General features: G+C 48.2%; 1 protein-coding gene across 3 annotated transcripts in view; it reads right to left on the bottom strand.

Moving 5' to 3' along the window:
- The window catches only part of LOC118235023 (cell adhesion molecule-related/down-regulated by oncogenes-like), a 48,080-nt gene extending 32,433 nt beyond the window's left edge, over positions 1–15,647 (bottom strand). For 2 of the 3 annotated variants that reach the window (XM_035431971.1, XM_035431973.1), the window contains exon 1: positions 14,550–14,953. The gene's annotated coding sequence lies outside the window, so the exon portion shown is untranslated. Of the gene's footprint in view, positions 1–14,549; positions 14,954–15,526 lie in introns of those variants that run through there. The other variant, XM_035431972.1, reaches the window with a different exon arrangement.
- Positions 15,648–18,245: the final 2,598 nt, after the last annotated feature.

Here is an 18,245-nt window from a genome sequence, read left to right as displayed (position 1 = left end):
AAAGAGCTGTTTACCAAGGACACACACCGCCCCCCTGGCCTCCCCGTCCTCCTCCATCTCCACCTCCTCCACCGCCCACCCCCCCACGCCCACCCACCCCCCTCCCCCCCACCCGCAGAGTGCCCAGCCTGAGACCTGGGAGACAGCTCTAACTCCAGCCCCAGGCGAATTGGCCAAGGTCACAAACACTGTGAATTAATCTCTGGGAAGGGAGGGGCAAGGGGGGGGGGGGGGGGGGTTGAATGGCGGTACAGTAAATAAGAACCATCTTAATTGGACATTTTTTTGTTGCTTTTCTGGAATGTGGGAGGAGGTAGAGGAGTGGGGAGGTGGTGGGGCGGTGCGCATAGAGAACGAGGGAGGGGGGGGGGGGGGGGGGCGCGTTGGTTTTTTCCCAAGGTTTTCAACAGGAGGATTAAGGAGGAACTCAATGGGGTCTCGGGGACAGAAGAAGAAGAAAAAAAAAAGAGAGAGAAAAACAAAAAACTGAAAACAGCACCTGAATCGGGTTCCCTTGTCCCCCGGCCCAGAAGGCCACCTCTCACGTTGGCTCAGAATCGGCCGTGCCAGACCGCTAGCGCCGCGGCGCGCTACACCGCGCCATTCGGGCTCCCGACGCGCCGCTGCACCCCGGCCCCTATACCCGTATCGCGTGAGGGAAACAGGCCGCTCCGCTGGAGAGAGAGGAGGACACTGATATACGGCCTGTGCTTAACGCATGTGATTCACTGCCAGAGCTGGAGTGGGAGGAATCTGCAGGGCTGCAGCCAGATGCCTTGAACAGGCAGACAGACAGAGAGAGACAGACACACAGACAGACATACAGGGAGAGACAGGCAGACACACAGAGAGACAGACAGGGAGAGACAGGCAGACACACAGAGAGTGACAGACAGACAGAAAGACAGACACAGACAGAGAGACAGATAGACACACAGACAGAGCGACAGACAGACAGACAGACAGAGACAAAGAGAACGAGAGACAGACACACAGAAAGGAGGAGGCTCAGTGCTAGAATTACAGACTCCAGGATACAGCATCGCAGGCGGTGGAGAAAGCGGAGAGAAACAGGCAGAATGGCTCTCGTTTCAGGCCCTATACAGTGGGAACCAGAGGTGCCAGACAGTTCCCCGCAGATCGCAAGCGAAACATCTGCAGAAGTTTGTTTTTAGCACAAGTCTGTTCGCTAATTGGAAATGTTTCACTGTGTAACTAAAAAAAACAGCAACTCCATAATCAAAACAACGAACAAAAATAGCAAAAGATAATAGCGTGGAAAAGAGGAAGCGAAAAGTGAAAAGACTGAATCGATGAGGCGCCTTTGCAAAAATTGTTTGATTTTTTTCCAGCTTATACTTTCTGCTTATGTGTACTGTTCTAAATCCAAATGCACTGCTTCAAGCCAATGCAGCCTTTTCCGAAATGGGAAAAAGCTGCATTGGCTTGAGCAAAACATACGGAATATTCAGGACCTGTCATCATAAGATTTTAGGACAAGGGTGTCAAACTCCAGTCCTGGGAGGCTGCAGTGTCTGCTGGTTTTTGGCGCGTTTCAGCACGAGTGATTAATACAAGTCATTGATTGGTTAAAGGGTCCACACACCTTGTTCTCAAGGCCTTAATTGGCTGCTGACTGAAAGGAAACCACAAAAATCTGCAGATTCCGCAGCCTTCCAGGACTGGAGTTAAACCTGCAGACACTGCGGACCTCCAGGACTGGAGTTAAACCTGTAGACACCGCAGCCGTCCAGGACTGGAGTTAAACCTGTAGACACCACACCCCTCCAGGACTGAGGAGTTAAACCTGCAGACACTGCAGCCGTCCAGGACTGGAGTTAAACCTGTAGACACCACACCCCTCCAGGACTGAGGAGTTAAACCTGCAGACACTACAGCCCTCCAGGACTGGAGTTAAACCTGCAGACACTGCGGCCCTCCAGGACTGGAGTTAAACCTGCAGACACCACAGCCCTCTAGGACTGGAGTTAAACCTGCAGACACTACAGCCCTACAGGACTGGAGTTAAACCTGCAGACACTACAGCCCTACAGGACTGGAGTTAAACCTGCAGACACTACAGCCGTCCATAACTGGAGTTTGCTTTAGGAGGTAGGAGGCCTGATCTAAAGGCCTGATATAGGATGAGTCTGGAGTTTTTATCCCAGAGGAGATGGTGGGGTTACGGACAGGGGAAACCTGGCCCGGGATCAACGATATTCTGAGAGGCCTTGTGAATGCGGGTCCAGGTCTCGGCGAACTCTGAACAGCCCAGCAAGGTTACTCCCCCAACCGGAGGGGAGAGTATCTCAGCCGCACCCAGGGCTGTCAGCACTGGCTCCGCTCCAAACCGAACCCCTCCACCCTGTCCTCACTCCCCACCTCCCCACCCCTCGCCTCCCCCTCCCCAGCCCAAACGGCTGCCAGAGCCTCCTGGATTCCATCACTCCCCTAAATCTCCACGGAAACCTCGCTGGACGTACAGACGGTCCCGTCTGCTCTTGCTCCGGTCCCGGAGCGCCGCCTGGCCTCGCTCCAAAAAGACTTTTTAACTAACTCAACTTAAATTAATAATTCCATTTTAAACTTTTTTTTTTTTTTTGAAAAAGCACACAAGCCTATATATATATTTTAAAAAAAGATACGAGAAACGTCTCCAAATAAATATTTGCGGGAAACCGACACGGCTGAACTCTCCCACATACATCAGGGCACAAGTAAAGGGTCTGTGCTGTTTAAAAAATAAATAAAATAAAAGTAAAAAAAAAAAAACAGCCAAACCTGGCCGGCAGTCAGCAGGCATGCCTGCGGTCGTTCTGGGTCCCGGCAGAGGTGAGCGCTCGCTCCACCATCGGCAAGTTTTACCGCAGCCTTTGCAGCTACGCGCAGCGACCGCTAACAGCGTCGAGACAGACGGAGGAGCACCTTAACCAACCTCACAACCGGAGTCATCGCAGGCACTCAGAAACCCGCTGCTCTACTGGGATGCGTATCGCGGTAACTCTTGAGCAACGGTAACTCTCCAGGGAGCGTCTGAAAATAAAGCGCGTCGGGCTGAAGAGGCAGCACTGAGGAAAGAGTCACTTCCCCCACACTCCCCCCCACCCCCAAACCCAGCGCAACTTAAACCACAATAAGAATAAAAGAACGGCAATGCACTGCACAAATTGCAAATTAATCAAGAACATTTTAATCAAGAATACATTCTGATGCGACAACAAAGCCCAGCACTTTCTACAAATAACACAAGTCCCTAAGTAGAGAGTACACTACAGTATAAATGATGAGCTACCATTAGCTAGTTGATGGATACTAGAACAAAACCCTCACTCAGGTATCAGTCCAAGTTGAACTGGCAGATTAGGATACACCAAAGGTAGTTACATCACACCGACATATTTCACTCAGCCCTTAATGCAACGTGACAGCCACCGCTCCGTCATTTCAAGAGCGTTCTAAACAAGGCGTCCCGAAACAATCACAGAAAAACACTTCCGCTGAAAGGGTCGGGCTCATTTAAAAAAAAAAGCTGTCCAAATGTTTGCTTGGCTTGTTTCGGCAACACTTGGATCTCCGCGGCACTTCGAGCGCTGCGGCTTCACGAGGTTTACCAAACAAATCGAGACGCGCGGCGAGGGCCGACAGCTCCGAGTGCGAGGCACTCCGGGAATCTCGAACCGGGCCCGTCCGGGGGCTCTCGAATTAAAAACGGTTACGTAAACAGCCCCCCGGTGTTTTGTGTAGCGCCGCGGACGACAACGTCGGAGATCCGAGCGGAGGATCCGGCAGGGAACGTACCGCGGTCAGCGGCGCCGCGGCTAACGCTTTTTTCCATGCCAGTGGCATTAAACGGCGAGAGCACTTGAGCCAAAATGGCCTCCTCGGCTCAACCACATCACCGAAGATGGGCCAGCTTGCCAGCGTATCTGCTATTTTACCGAAGACCATACGCCTCTGCATTTGCGTATGGACAGTCTGTGAATGTTCTTCCACTCAGGTTATAAGCAGATAGGCTGAATAGCCAGTGCTGGTTATAATGCATGTCCCTATCTGGACTTGTCACACTGCATACAGTTCAGAGAGCATGCAGCGTTGTTTAAATCCCGGCCTTGAACGCACCCAAGGGTCTACGTTTCCACTACCACCTCCTAGCAAACGGAGAAGATACAGCTGATCGCACACAAGCGATCAACTGCCGTTAGATGGTTCAGCATTGCTGATTTACACTGCAAGCATCCGACAGCTTCTGCCTGTGCTGATCCCAGATCAGTTTGGGACGCACGGCGAGCCCGAGGCCCGTCTGCTCTTGTTCCGCCTTGATAAACTGCACCGTAGCTGCCGGACAGAAAATCTGTACCGAGAAATTCATTACAAGACGTAACTCACAGACGGCACAAGCCGGCAAACGGAAAACCAGCTTTCACGTCCCCCGGAGTAACAGACTGCACTAAATCCAGTTCCCTTACATAAAGTTTAAAAAAAGCCAGAAGCTAGCAGGCACAGTTCACCTTGGCCGTGACTATTATTCTATTCCGTTCCTCTCGCATTATGGTGAACTCTAGTGGCGATCGCTGTAACTGCACGAGCCGGGTTGGTGAGTCAGTGAAGGTACGCCAGAGTCGATTTGTAGGTTTTCCTCCTCCAGACACAGCCTACTACGAAAAGCAATTACTTATACATGGAAAGAAAGAGAGAACACTAAATCTTTCTTCTGCTGAAATGCTCCAGAACACACTTTCACAACAGAATATCTCTCTCTCTCTCTTTTTCTCTCTCTCCCGCTCTCGTGGGAGCGGCAGAGTTCAGAGTTGACAAGTTTAGCCCCGAATTTTCCCTCAAGATGGAGCTTTGCTCTCTGATTAATAGTTTTCCTAAATGAAGACAGACACTGGGGAGAAGAAGAAGAAGAAGGAAAAAAAACCGTCTCCTCAGCGTTCACTCTGAAAAACAGGAAAAATGGCCGTCGGGGCGGAAAATAAAACAATAAATAAGAGCCCTCTCGCAACTTCCCGGAGTACTGTGCTCCTCCGTGATTATTCTCTTCTTTTTTTTACTTTTTCAACTCTAATCAAGTATAAGTGCCCTAATAGTCAGGATCCCCCAAGCCAAAACATCATGAAGGCAATTTCAGTTTCCTGTCTTTTTTTTTTTCTTTTCTTCTGGAACTCACCATATTTGTGAACTCTTGTTATATTTTCTGTTACTATTCCCCCCCCCACCCCCACCCCCCCAGTGAAAATGCAATTTCCACATTTCAGCTGAACGAACACAGGAAGCGAACACAGTGTTTGTTGATGCAGTAGCACACAGTCGTGTCTTTTAATTAAAGATAAAATAACATATTTTAAAGAAACGCGCAAGTCCGTTCCATGTTTAAAGGCCAAGAGCGGCCTGCGATGTTGGACGCCATTTTGGAACCCGTATTTGGGACTAATCCACAGTGTCATACTATCTCCCCTGTCCCACAGCGCAAACATCTGTTTCCAGTGCTTCCAAACTGTTTGTTTGTTTTAACAATTTCACCCTGGTGTTTTACATTTTACATAATCCGCCCCCCCCCCCCCCCCCCCCGTTCCAAGACGTTATCCAACCTCGGGCCTGAAAGGTTAGGACGTGATTTGAAGGCCAGAAAGCGCAGGCCTGTTGAAACGTACCGTACACAAGCCGCGCGAGGGAGAGACGGGCGAGGGCGGGCGAGCGAGGGCGGGCGAGAGAGCGGAACGCGAGCGTCGTCGGTTCCCGACGTCCGCGGTCTCCCGCACGCGTACGCAAACCCGCCGGTACGATGAACACGCACATCTCTCTCGCGACGCGTTTCGAAAAAGGCCCCCCGCGATAAATCAGCAAACAGTCCTCGTTTAAAAGCGGGGGGGTGCGGGCGGGCGGGCGGGCGGCCCGGAGGAGAGCGCCAAGAAACGGCGAAGTGTCGCCGCGGCCCCGCGCCTCGACCTGAGCGGAGAGGCGGACTTAGCCGGGAGAGCCGAAGCAGACGCCTGGCTAAGGAGCGCGGGGCCAGCATCACAAGCCGTTGCCTAGATACGGCACTCTCGCCTGCATCTGCGGTTCACACTGGACGAGGTTCTTGAACGGCTCCAATTAAAAATGTTGGCACCAGAACACTACCTGCTGACTTTTCTTCTCTTCTTCATAATCGCAAATATGAGCAAATATGCAGGTTTTTTCTCTCTTGAGAGAAAAGCGAGTTGTTGAATTGAATGACTAAATTGTCAGTTCACTTTGAACCAGCTGTTTCCCTAACTGAATTTGGAACTAAGCAGTCAGCTGTAGCAGATATGGTTTTCCATTGTCATATTCATAATCACAATAGCCAGTTTTATTTGGTAGCAGTGCTCACTTGAATCTTTCTGCAAGAAAGGCAGTCAGATGGTCTTTCTGAAAGCATTGCTCAATAATAATTCAATAATAAGAATAATTCTGCCAGAAGGAAAACGTTGTTTTCCACCCTGGAAGACTGAAAATGGTGCAATGGAGGAACAGAGATTACCCTGCCCGTTACCAAGCCTGGAGCTTGCGCTAGAGGGTTAAATCCTGTGGCTTTCAACCCAGAGTATTTTAAATGTCAAACTCAAAAAAAAAAATGATAATAATAATAATTCTCAGTCATCAAAAGCAGAAACTGACAAGAGTGAACATATGATTGTTACCAATTTGATAGTTACAATACAACTGTTTTGCAATTTTCAGTAAAAAACTCAGACAAAATCATCAAAACACAATGAATAAGGAACCGTACGAGGGAAAAGAATACAATTACCCGTGGAAAAAAATTTTCCCTAAAAGGAAAAAAAGCGATGTGTCCCAATCATCCTCTTATATCTGCTGATAGCAGAAAATTGAACGCCTATAACAAGCAAGGACAAGGACAAGGACATGCACTTCTCTTTAGAGAGCGTGCCAAGACATCTGCAATGTGCCCCCGCAAAAATGGGGGGGGGAAATGCTTAAATGCCCCATCATGCCCATCTTTAATGGATCGCCACGGGGATTTCTCGTTACACTTTCAAATTAAACATCACGATATAAAAAAATGGATTCCATGACAGTTGTGAGCCATTGTGAGTCACCTCTGAAAGATGTCCCTGTGCAGAGTGATAGTGAGCCGGAGGGGTCTCATCACTTTCCCTTTAGCAAACAACTTGGGAAGAGATGGATGCTTCACAGGAACAAATAAAGCACGCAGAGAACAGTAAGGGCCACACAGAAGCAACCGAGATCAAACGCTTCACACAAAGAGCAAACATTGCAATCCGTGCTCCTCGGTTTTCCCGTTGACCACCCCCATCGCGTAGACGCGTACCTAATTCCCCAGCCCCCACGTTGACCCAACAAGGTCCACAATCCACGATAAAGGGAGAAGCTTTCATCTGTCAGAGCCAGCTGACCGTAAGCACAGCAGGTCTTTTTAAAAAAGCTATCCAATGCGGTTTGATTCTCGGTCTCTCCGCTAGGGGAGAAGGTTAGGCCACAGCCAATCAGAGCCTCTCTCTCTATCCAGCAGGGAACGCGTACGAACGCCCATGAGCCATTCTCCCGACTTCAACCCACCCCATTCGCCCACCTCCTACAGCTTCTGTACATTATCACTCAGACACGCGCCCGCCCAGCCACCCAGTACCGCTAAGAGCTTCTCCAACCGACGGTGCCCGGGAATTTATCAACCTTCCCTAACACAGGAAATTAAGATGCCCAAAAAAGGCAGAGATGGATCCAGCGCCCCTTATTAGTAAAGCATCTCAAAGTAGGAGAGCTGGTCTGGGATCGGGTTTGCCATGTAGACGCCCTAAAACCAGCTAACAGAGAATGTCCTCGTAACGTTACTGAAATGTTCGGTCAGTGTTATAACATTGCAGCAACGTTGTGAGAACGTTTTGCGTTAGCCGTGTAAAAAGGCAAAACAGAACGTATATCAGCACTCTGCGATACTCTATGAACATGAATGGTGCCTTGGCTTCACTTCTGAGAACATTTTACCAGACTAAGCTGATAACAGAACACACTATGAGCGACTGAATGTACAATTAATATTTTTTAAATTACCTACAATTTAACAGTGATTCATATTCATTACCTCAGCTTGCCATGCTAGACTACCCCAGTATGAAATGCTCACACTTTTAATGGTAACAGTGGTGGCAGAGGTGTTGGCGACTGGGGGGGGGGTGGGGGGGTCTGAGAAGGTTTCAGTATCGTTACATTAGGGGGTTATAATCACAACCCCCCCCCGCCCCCAACTCTCCCGTACCCACTTGAATAACAAATTTTATGTGGGCAAGGCAAACAAGGCATGGCTCGGAATCTGAAAACTCTTCTGGTCACGGTATCTACCACCGGGGGGGCGGAGCACTGCAGCGCAGAGGGGCCACATCTGGGCAGAAGATTAGCGCACTTACGGCACAGACGCGGTAATCTTCCTGACAGAGTCGATAAAACGAACGGCCGGTTTCCACTACTGTAGCAACAGCCATTATTCGCTCTTTTGAAGACCGAGATAAGCACTCGCAGCCCCGCCACAACACAAACTGAGCCTAATTGCGCAGGGAGAAGATGACTCCACACACACACACACACACACACACACTCACACACACACTCACACACACACACACACACACTCACACACACACACACACACACACTCACACACACACACACTCACACACTCACACACACACACACTCACACACACACTCACACACGGACACACACACACACACTCACACACGGACACACACACACACGCATGCGAACACACACACACACACAACCATGCACATGCACACATGCACGCACGTACACACATGTAAGCATGCACACACACACACACACAAACACACATGGGCACACACACACAAACACGCACTCACACATACAAATGCACACATACTCTAAACACATGGGGAAATTTTGGTTTGGGTGGCTGTTCTAATTCAGGACAAACAGCCCTTACTTTTATTTTAGTCTAAAACTTTCAGAAACTCAGCTGTGGCCAACAGCCGATCCTTTAATGGCAATGACACTGACGGCAGTAGCCTGAACCCAGGAAAACAGCCGGGACACCCCAAAATAAAACAGTCGCATCCTCTTTTTTCATCCTGCCTGAGGTCGCCGGGGAGAGGCTCGCCGCTCCTCGGAATCTGGGTGCTCCGGGACGCCGGACCGCAGCGTTCCGCGTTCGGACGCCGCAAACGCGTAATGACTGCCTGCAGTCGGCTCCGCCCCTAAATCTGGGCCGCGAACGCAGACAGCCCGCGGACGACACTAAATAAAAACCGGTCGGATTCCTCTCGCGCCCGGCGTCCGCCGCTCCGCGAAACGACGTCGGCTCTTCGAGGCCCTGTCCTCGGGTTTTTTTTTTTTTTTTAAATAGCTTTTTTTCAAAAACGCACCCAAAAAAACATCCAGTCACTGAAATGTTTTTCAGTAAACAACCCAGAGCTCACAGGGAGAAAGAGGGGGGAAAAAAAACCTCTGTAAGTTCATAGATGGCGACTAAATATAATCCCTAATGCCCGCGCTGCATCGGAAGGAGGAAAAAAGCTATTACGTGTGTATATATCAATGCACGTACTCACGTTTAAATTGCTCCGCTTAGCATACCTCTCCCAAAACGCACATGTGTTTATCATTAGCCTGAGTAGCCTAATCGGCCAAACATTATTCCAGCGCACTTAATGGCGGGTCGGAGTTTTGCTCGGGCCCCTGTGATAAATACCAGCGCATTAATGATTCCTAAACGCCGCGACAGAGTCCTAAAAGGTCTGGAGCCGAACGCTCTCGAAAAACGTGCCCTTTCGGGGTGGGGGGGGGGTGGATGGCTTCCTGACAAAGTGACTCCCACAATACCCTTAGCGTACCAAAAGCCCTTTAATCGACATTCACGTGTGCGTGTGTGTGTGTGTGTGTGTGTGTGTGTGTGTGACACAACAACCCAAAAAGATAAGTGCTTGCAGAACTCCTTTTATCTCTTAATCCAGCAGGTGTACGTCTGTGCTCTTAATTGTGGAGCCATGCTTTAGAATGACTCTCTCCTGACATCATGCGCCCATGTGTTTGGAGTAAAATGAACTCTGTGAGAGTGATTTAAACTGCAGCAGAGTACATTCTGTTCCTACCGGACTCAAATTTACACCGCCGGGGCTGATTTAACACTGCTGGAGTCGCTTCAACACAAGGCAGTGCACTAACAGCTGCATCACGTCCTTCATAGGAACATGTGGAAGGCCTAGTGCTTTTTTTTGTACTTTCTCTCCCCTCTGGAACTTGCCCGGTTGGGACGGGCCAACGGTCGGACGGTTTGGGGGGGTGGGGGTTGTGTTTCTATCCCCCTACTGATTTACACAGGGCTGGAGCAGGTACCGCAGCAGAGGAACGCTCTGTTTAACCTTCTCCGCCCTGGCTTGACGTCACGCATTTGCGAAACATCTCCGAGACTTTTTCCACCGCTCCTCGAAGCCTTCCTCCCGCATTTCGAACCCAGCCCGGGTGTAAAAAAAAAAGGCTCTGGGCAGACACCATCACGAAAATCCCTGAGACGACAAGACGATGCACCTAAATAAAAGACGTTCGAAAAGCATGTGGTGGTGTAACGCGACAGTTAGCAATGCCGTGTCTTCCTTTCACTGTTCTGAGAGTCTGTACTGTACAGCTTGAGCTCAGCACTCAATACCAGAGCATCAAGAAGACACACCATAAAGGCAGATTCACAAAAGGGAAATCAGTTTCAGAACTTAAAACAATTTGGTCTATTCAAGCATAGTGCTCCTCTGCCCAACTGCAAAGAGAGTTAATAACTGGATTGAAAGCACTTTTAGCTGCAATAACTATAACATTACGATATAAATGAAAGCACTGCAATACCTGCAAATACAAATGCTGCTAAATCACATGGGAATTTATTTTGACAATCAGAGATTCCTATTTACTATGAAGGGGGTTATAAGAAAGTTATAAAAAGGGACCAAATAAATTAAGAACAGGTGGCCTACACTTCAAGCTCTGACCATTTAACATTTACATTTGAGGCATTTAGCTCTAATCCAGAGAGATTTACATTTTTTTTATTTAAGTATTGTTTATTGTTTTTTTGTTTTTTTTACATACAATCCATTTACACAGTTGGCCATTTAACTGAAGAAACTCCAGCTCACTCCTTGCTCAAGGGTGCAGTGGCCATGCTCCACTGTGGAACAGAACCTACAACCCTGGAGTGGTTAGCCTAGTTCGCTAACTATTATTCTACACTGCCGTCCACAAATGCACAATATCTGCAATGTCGGAATGAATGTCCAAGGACAGAAAGTGTAGGTATGACACCGATGTGTTCTCTGTACTGAAAATGTCTTCAGAATCAAATGCTTCATTTGGCAGTCTTTTAAGAAGATTGGGTGGAATTTAGGTATGACCAATGAGCTTACATACGAGAATTCACCAAATATAACAGGAAATCAACAGGAAAACATATTATGGCCACTCTCAAAAAGTGATCTTTGGCCAGTTCTAATTAACAGCATGATTTTTTTTTTCTTTCTTTGAGGGGTGTGGAGTGGGGAGAGGGAGCTGCTTCTTCCGCATGCTTTAAAAACAAGCGGATATAAATAATTGTCAGCCTTTCTTATTGGTTTGTCACTGTTGCTAGTTTTAATAGTCGCCACAGTCTTCTCAGGCTAAGTGACCATCAGGTAGATACTAATTAAGAAGCAACGTGACTGCATTTGCCTGATGATAATCTCAATCACAAATTATAAACAGCAGAGTTATTTTCTACCCAGAAACAAATGTATATATGCATGGCGCACAAATGCCAGATCAGTATAACAGTGAAAATATAATGTATGCTTCAGACAATGCAGTTTGATAAAAGAAAAAGAGTATAACTTGAACTTAAGTAACTAATAAAACCTTAGTTAATTAAAAATAATGAATTACACAGCAGTCAATTCAAAATTACCTCTAGATTCTGATACAGTAATTTTGCATTGAAAAGACTGTCTGAAAATATCTGGGTAGTTTGCCAAACTGCACAATACACACAGTGTGACTCAAAGAATTCGACAGTTAAGAATTGGGCTCCATATTTTGGTCCAAAATAGGAGAAACTACAGTTGAATCCAATTTACTGCCATATTAACACCACATAACCAACCATGTACCACTTAAGAAATAATTATACAATGAATGATTTAACTTTATTGGTCAAAGTTATTGAAGCAGTGGCCAGTTCGAAAGAAAACGAAAATACACAGGCACATGTTGCGGCACGCCACAATGTTTGATGTGCGGTGGTTTTGTCGATTCCTGTCCAAAACCAAAGAATTTAAAAATTACTGGACAGTCTCTTCCACTGTTTTCCCCCAACAAACCAGTACCAAAGGAAAGTGTCTCATTCCTATATGGACAGTATCTACGACCCGTCGAAAATAACTTAAAAAGGTCCTTAAGAAGACGTCGCAAAGTAGCGTATAGGTACTGTGCGCACATGGCTGAAAGGTATTCAATTCGGTCTCGTGTTCTTTTTTGTTTCTTTACCTTTATTAGTCTATTAATTCGACGGTAAGTCTGTCCTTTTACAACCTTTTCAATCGGTTTATAGGTTACACGTTGGAAACAGATCCTCTGAAAACACGAGGAAACAGACTTCAAAGGCAGACCGGTCACACGCATACTTGTTTTCATTTAACATATGCACGTGATTTTATTTTATTTTATTGGGAGAAAGATGAGCATCGCTTTTCATCCCCAAGCTCTGAGGACAAAACGGGATCAGAGGCGATAACCGAGGACGGTGAACTGCACGGTTCGTCTGCAGTGTTGGCGCAACACATCATTGACTCTGACAAAAGCTGCTCACGCGCCATGGTCGTCTTTTCAGCTTCTTTTCAAGGCAAACAATAACTGCAAGATGATTGCAAGTAGTTCAACTACTAGAAGACTTAATAAATTCATTCTTCTGTGCTTCCTATACACACTTTTCAAGGGAAATCATATGAAAAAGAATAGTAATACTTTTCTTTATTATCCAATAAAGGGAAATTGAATTTCTTACAGGTCCACACGTCCAAAAAAAAAAAAAAAAACACAATAAGAACTGTATCGTAATGAATCTAAAAATAAATTGTCACAAATATGAATTGCACAATTTGACTCTCATGCCAAGGCTGTACAAAATAATGTTGGAGTTGTAATTCGAAATCGAAGAATAATTGTGGATCTTAACGGTCCAGGGAAGTGGTGTACACACCACTGATCTCTTATCTGTTGACATATCAGATTGACGAGATAAGACATTCCTTTGTTTATCTCTAACTCAACATTTAGATACATGAATCCACTTATTGTAACACTGCGGTGACAATAAATAACGGCTATTTACAAATAATGGATAACCAGTCAGCTAAAGAAAAGTAGGCCTGCTTCGTTGTATACATCCACTAAGATCAATAAAACAAGTGAAGCCAAGTTACCGTTAGTTACACTTTGTGGATAACTTTTCCAACGGGTTTTTACCATTGCTGTTCAGTCTGTAAACAAGTCCACTTTAGTCTTAATGATAAAATAAAAATGTAAAACATATTATTCATGTACCGCTTATCACACTTGAATTTCACACCTGACAGAATTGCAATCTCTACAACAGTAAAAATAAAATACTGAAAACACATTTCAGAAGACAAGCCACGACCCCTCCTAGGCAACAGATATAAAAATGGAATAAATATTGGTTGGCAATTCATCAGAGTGGAATTATTATTAGTATTATTATTATTAGCCTATTAAGTAGCAGTGGTAGTAGTAGTATTCGCAGTAGTAGTAGTAGTACGGTTGTTTTTAGCAGTACAAAACTAGTTAATCATAATTGTTAATAATAAAAGCTCATGAATTTCCCATTTCAATTTCATTCTAATTTGCACTTCAGTAGCCTACGGCAAGGCTGTAATGAAAAAAATAACGTGTCTACCAATCAAAAAGACCAAAGTTCCCGTTATTCCAACTGCTCGTAAAACGTCTTGGGCTGACAAACACAGTAAAATGACTGTCAAATTCAATTAAAAGGGAACTCAGGCGCGTGCAGCCAGCGCTTTGTTTTGAAACGGAATGAAAGAGACTGCTCCAAATTTAATGGTTATATAGACAGCGTAGGACCCGAATGATGTTCTTCATCTGCGCACAGTCAACTTTATAAAGACAAATCTCTAAATCTTTGTCAGATAGCGCAAATTATTTTGGCAATTCTTAATACTAAATTGTACATAAAAGCGACATATTTGCAAGTTATGCCCTTGTGCGCCCCCCTCCAAGAAAAAAACGCAGAATTTGAACCTCGTGTTAAGGTGTTTAGTTTCTACCAGGTTGGCTGTAACGGAAAATAAGTGCTAAAGTAAAAATACGTAGCAATGTGCACACGCATAGCTGTTTCAAATTAGCCTCCCAGTTTCCAAAACAACAAGCTAGCCCATTTCGCTAAGGTCGACCATACTAGCTCTCTGTCGACACTCCGGATCACGGTTCCCTTTCACTTTTTCAGTTCTTACCTCTCTCACAGGACGACTGGAGCTGTGGACAGCCGGGCGAACTGGAGAAAAAACGCATTCTTGCGGTGGAAAATCCGAACGGGTCCCTCCATTACATACGGGAGTAAAGTGCAAGAAAAAGAAAATGATATAACTCGTTTTCGGCTCGCTGAGCGGTTCGCAACTATGCAGCGAGTGAGAAGGCAGCGGCAAAATAATTTCTAGCTTTCAGTGCACGTAGTTAAGTCATACCGACCCACTGCCTAAGAAGTCTCTCTCTCTCTCCTACTTCTCTCACACACATACACTTGAAGTATCAAATTGCTCAGCAAATCAAGGCAGCGGCGCGCAGCCTAGTCGTCAAACTAGGAATGTTCATGCCCTATAGTTCAATACGTAAAGAGCGTAAAGGGGAGAGAAGGGGGAGAGGAGGAGGAGGGGTAGCCCTAACGCCGGTGTGTTAACAAGCCGTACCAACAAAGACCGAAAAACGCAAAGCTCGCACGTCACCCCTCCCATCTCATTGCAAAAGAAAAGATCTTAGTAAACGTGTTCAACATTGTAAACGCGATGACTTTAACCCCCCCCCCCCTTCTCATTCCCCAAGCAGTCCCCATTCTCCTCCTATGTAATCTCTCTCCCATACGAACTGTGTATGCGACGTCGGATAGACGATAATGACTTTAGCACGTAAAGTTTTGTGATACTTTGCAGCGCTGTGTAATTAGCCTGATTATTAATCAGTCATTCAAAACTTTTAGATTTTTCCTTTTTCTTTTTTTATGGATGTTTTTGTTTGTTTGCTTGTTTTACTTCATTGAAAAATGAATTTAGTTCATTTCAAAAACTACTGTCCGGGGTCTTATAGACTGTCTTTCTGTTCCATCACCCTGAACTTGTAACTTCACCGTAATCGACCCAATGCGGTGCACCTGACTGGAAACTAATATTCACATTTCTGCCAAGTTTAAAAGAAAGAAAGAAAAAAAAAAACTTACCATTCAACTCCAAAAGTATCGCCTCCGCTACAACAAAACAGAGGTTTGCAAGGTCGCTTGAGCCGAAGTGAAAAACGGCGCAGTTTTCAGGGCTTGAATTCACGCTTGAAATGAGGCAGCATTCAGGGACGTGTTCAAGCGACTAATGTTCATGGTTGTTTTGGCTTCGGAGTAAACTGCTGGCCTGCACTCATGAATCAGGAGTATTTTTTGGGGGGCGGTTGAGGGGGTGGGGTGCGGGGGGGGGGGGGGGGGCTGGTCTGAAGTCAGACTGCGGTAATTTCCTCCGGTTTCGTTGGCACGCGGCCCTCGCTGTCCTGACGCAGGTGCTGTTCTCTCACACCTGACGAACGCGGGGACGGCGTGATTTAAAAGTCGCCCCCATCGGACGCGGGAGAAGCTGCAGTCGGATTTGGGTGGAGATGCCAGGAGCTCATACATGACGGAGGAGGGGGTGGAGAAGGAGGGTGGGGTGCGGGGGGGGGGGGGGGGGGGGTGGTTGTTGTTGGCATCCATGCCTCCATCAGTAATGATGCCCCCCCCGCCCCCTGCCCCCTGCCCCCTGCCCCCCTCAGCCCTTCGTCATTACAGGCTGTGGGATGCCAAGTTAATCCAGGACTACTACACAGTGTGCCTTTGTGACCGGGGGGAGGGCCCAACCGGCTCTCCCTCTCCGGGGCCTTTTAATTGGCCGCGAACGCGCGCACCCCGCTTCCCCTGGGGTTTGGAAACAACGGACAAGGGGTGGGCGGAGCCCCAGAGAAACTCCCACCCCCCCCCCCCCCCCGGTTCTCACAGGGCAGCCGGCACGACGGACTCGACGGAGGGTGGTCCGCAGCGGCGTCGGCTCGCCAGCCAGCGGATAAAATAAACCTGATCGAGATCTCTTACGTCCCGCATAAAACCGGGGAAGTCGCCGACGGGACGTGTTCACCCGGGACGTGACGCAGCCGAGGGCTGCTCCCCGGGGCTTCTCCACAGAGAGGGCCGCGACGGCAGACGCGTTCTTTCGCTCTTTCATCATCGCTACTTTGAGGTTTATCCTCGCCATTTGGATATCAGGTGCAAGTACAATATCTTGCCTATGTGTTCCTCCCTGGCTGTTCTCTCTCAGACACTCTCCGTTGGGGGAAAAATACAGTAAGGCCTGAATGAAACGTGCCCACGGAACAAAGGTAGACGGACTGGGGCGTGTGGTTTTCTTTCGCCAGTACGACCCCAGAGCGGCCCAGCGCGCTGGATGGAGCTAGCCGGGAGGCTATACAAACAGAACGCGTGTGAACTCTGTGCTCCTGCAGAGGTCAGTGCCACGACCACGCCGAAATGCCCCTTCCTCCAATCCAGTGCGAAGCACCCGTGATTCCTCAGCCCTGCACTGTGTTGGCGGTGGACGGCTACGTGCAAGCGTGTCGGAGAGTACGTGTGTGTGTGTGTGTGGGGTGCAGGAGAACGTGTGTGTGTGAGCGGAGCAGGAGTACGTGTGTGTGTGTGTGTGTGTGTGTGTGTGTGTGTGCAGATAGGAGCTGATGTTAAAAACAGCAGCTCTAGTGCTGTGGCGGTCTATTAAGCAGCTTGGCAGATATGCAGTTTGCACTCCGGTGCTCTCTGCTTTGGCCCGGTCCCCGGAGGCCCAAAAGCCTGGACCACACTGGGAATCATCAAAGCCTTTCTGCTCTCCCTCCCGACCTTTTTTTCCTCCCTCACGTGTTCCCCCTTTTCCTTCCCTTTTCTCACCTCCTCCCTCCTTCCTGTCTTCCAGCCCACCTGCCCTGATTGTATTTTTTTCATTTTAAGGGTATTTGAATGAGTAGGTGGCCAGTAGAGGAGATTGACATGGGTGCTATGGTACCATATACGCCCCCCCCCCCCCCCCCCCCGCGCCCTGCAGCCCAAGCAGGGAGCGCCATGCAGGAGGAAAGGTCCTCAAGACCTTTTAGGACGTCTTCCCCTCCCTGCCTTCAAGCTCCTACCCAAACTACCTCCGTCTCCTATCCCAATCTGGCGAAGGCACCTTCAGCTCCAGCCCTTCCAGAGGAGCGCCTCCTTTTCCTGGGTGTAGATCAGGAGTAGGGGGGTGGGGGGGGGGGGGTGGAAGCCGGCCCACTGCGTTCAGTTTTGAGGGAGGGAGAGGGGGCCAGGGGTGCTGATTGGACACAGTCACACTGTGAAAGGCCAGAGAGGAGCAGTCCGTAGGGAGCACGGTCCACACAAAGGGGCGAGGGGGGTGTGGGGCGGGGTGGGGGGGGGCTGAAGCCACGGCCCTGGGAAACAGGAGCCGAGGAGCGAAGACGCTCGCGGGGTCTCTGACAGAGTGCTCCGCTGCCTCCGGACCCCTGGAGCTCGCTCCTCTGTGCCGCTGCACCAAAACAACCCCCCCCCCCCCCCCCCCAACCCCCCAAACCCCCCCCAAAGAATGCCAGAGCCCTCGCCTTGAGCTTCAGAGGAACACCAGGGGTGTGGATGTCTGTCCGTGTGATGCAAACTGCACTGGCAAAGACAAAACCCCAGGAAAAAACTAAACTAAAGAAAATGAAAATTTGAAATTTTGTACACGAGATTCAGCAGCGAAATGGGCCACCGGAAGGCAATGGAGACGTTAGCGAACACGTGACTGAGCGCAGAGGCCAGCGCCGGAGTGAATGCAAAAAGAGAGAGTGGATAGTCCCTCGGGTCAGGACAGTATATCTCGCCGTGGAGACGGGGGGGTGGGGGGGGGGGG

This window comes from Anguilla anguilla, chromosome 9 (genome assembly GCF_013347855.1).
Source record: "Anguilla anguilla isolate fAngAng1 chromosome 9, fAngAng1.pri, whole genome shotgun sequence".
Taxonomy (NCBI): domain Eukaryota; kingdom Metazoa; phylum Chordata; class Actinopteri; order Anguilliformes; family Anguillidae; genus Anguilla; species Anguilla anguilla.
This window is presented reverse-complemented; position numbering and strand designations above follow the sequence as displayed.